The sequence below is a fragment of the Balaenoptera acutorostrata genome, chromosome 3, assembly GCF_949987535.1.
Source record: "Balaenoptera acutorostrata chromosome 3, mBalAcu1.1, whole genome shotgun sequence".
NCBI classification, from domain to species: domain Eukaryota; kingdom Metazoa; phylum Chordata; class Mammalia; order Artiodactyla; family Balaenopteridae; genus Balaenoptera; species Balaenoptera acutorostrata.
The window spans coordinates 22,159,291-22,161,535 of record NC_080066.1 but is presented as its reverse complement, the minus strand read 5'-3'; the positions used below and the strand labels follow the sequence as shown (position 1 = coordinate 22,161,535).

Below are 2,245 nucleotides of genomic sequence, written 5' to 3'. Positions count from 1 at the left end.
ATCATTCCATTTCCCTAAATCATTAGATTTATTCCTCTACATTATAAGAAGGAAATTGCACACGTCAACTTCATTTAATGTAAACCAATATGACATCCAGGTTTTAGTCAACTGTGTAAGCAAATTGTGAGGGTCTTTCCCAGTTGCTCAAGCTAACATATGGAATCCAGAATGCCTGATAAGTGCACCCATGTTGATACATTTGGCCATTCCAATATTATTTTCTTCCACCCTGGGCAGTTACACTTAGATTCCATTTCTGCACATGTATATATTAATTTCTGCTGATATAAACTTACCACATTTTGCAATTTTTTCAGTGTGTAAATTGGCTCCTTCCAGGTCAGACTTGGTAATCATTTCCCTTGATTAGGTTGTATTTGACTCTAGCATGGTTCTGCAGGCCATGAGGGATAACGAGGGTGGATCATTTGGAAATAAGCTTTCACCTGCAATGTAAGGTCATTACGCTATCCTCGTGCTGGGAGAAGCTCCTTCCTCAGAAGGAGGAGGAGGAGCAGGATCTGCTGGTGAGGAAGGCTTAAAGGGATTTGTAAGGTCAAGATACCCAGATTCATCTGAATTGCCTTCATTCCAGTTCTCAGGGCTCCATCCTTTTCCTATCAGCCCCCTAATATGCACATAAGAAATTTGATAAGGATGAGAAATCAACTTGAATCATAACTTGGAGCTAAAAGAGATTAATTTATGATAATCATAGAATTCCCTTCCCCCGATTCTCTTAACTCTGCCTGGAGGTGTTCATTTTCATGCTACCATTTCCCCAATGCAATAAAAAGTAGTTATCATAGTCCACGGTACCAATGGCAGAATTCCCATCATAACAGTCTTTTGAAACAGTCCCTTGCTTTCCAAAGTCTTCTGTTTAATAGGCATATTATTTCCAGCAACATTTGGGGCTGTGCCTTAAAAAAAAAAGTCCCCATTGTGGACATTATAGGTTTTGGGGATAATTAAAGTAATGAGGTACCCTGCAAGGTGGGCCGCAACCTGGGCTTGCAGGGACGTGCAGGGCAGCACGGGCCACTGAGGGAGGCTGGGCCCAAGTGGAAGCCGGGAGAGGCCGGGTGGGCGAGGCGGGCAGTGTGCGGCCCTGCCTAGCCCTCCCCCCGGACACTGCATGTTGCCCTGGGCCCCCCGGCAGTGCGGCCCGGGTGAAGAGCAGGCACCCGAGGAACAAGGCCCCTCGGCGGTCAGCAACCCCGGCCAGGCCAGGGACTCTGGAGAGGAAGCCCTGGGGGAGCCAAGAAAATCCCCACTGGACAGTCCTCAGCCCTGGTACCTAAGGCCTTCCTGGATCCAGAAAGAGCAGCTGCTGCCTCGGTTGCCCCCAGGCCTCGCTGCCGAGCAGTCCCTGGGAACCCCAGTTCCCCCCTACCCCCAGATGACCTGGGAGGTGGCCCCGTCAAGGATGACCCTGCTACCGCCCTGGGACCCCAACTATGAGGCTCAAGCGGGACCTCGTTGGGTGCAGGGGCCCAGCTGTGGGTCAGGCACCTCCTTCTCAGACCAGACCTTGTGCCATCCCTCATTCTGGCCTCTGTATGAGGCAGCAGCGTGAGGCAGAGGCCTCAGGCCCGTCTAGCAGGACATCAGAGTGGAGAGCAGGTGCCCAGGGATGCAGGGTTCCCGGTGATGTGCTATGAAGATGTCTTTCTTTCTGACCCTCCGCTGCCCTGTGGGCAGCGTGTTCCCCTGTACCTGTCTCAGGGCCCTCAGCAGGTGATGGGCTCTCTGAAGCTGCTGCTCCCAACCCCAATTATGTCCCCCTGGGTCCTCCCCACTCCATCCTCTGGCTGCTTCACTGCCTGGCTCAGAGGGTCTGAGCTGATCGCCCTCACTGGCCTCCTGCAGATGAGCCAGGGGGAGCCAAGAGCCAGCTCCCCAGGGGCTCCCATGCCCCCTGCTGACCCTCCAGATGCTGCCTCTGACCACCCAGGTACCAGTGGTGGCCAGAGCTGTTCTCACTGCATGGACCCATCTCTCCCATGGGCCCCAGGCAACCAAGGTCTATAGCCCCTCCAGGGGCAGAGTGGGCCCCCTACTTCGCCAGGCAAGTTCTGTTGACAATAAAACCGTGTTGGTTTGTAAAGTAATGAAGTAAATGCTAGTGTTCTCTACCCAGAATTTACCCATCTCAGTATGTTGGGTTTCAAAAGCAATTTTTTTTTTGGACACTTGGCCTAAACTTCCGAGTTTTGCCACCAAACAATAGGACATCAGC

At 51.9% G+C, this 2,245-nt stretch overlaps 1 pseudogene; it reads left to right on the top strand.

The window, feature by feature from the left end:
- The first annotated feature begins 1,141 nt into the window (after window positions 1-1,141).
- On the top strand, window positions 1,142-2,037 carry LOC103009451 (histone deacetylase complex subunit SAP25-like; annotated as a pseudogene).
- Window positions 2,038-2,245: the final 208 nt, after the last annotated feature.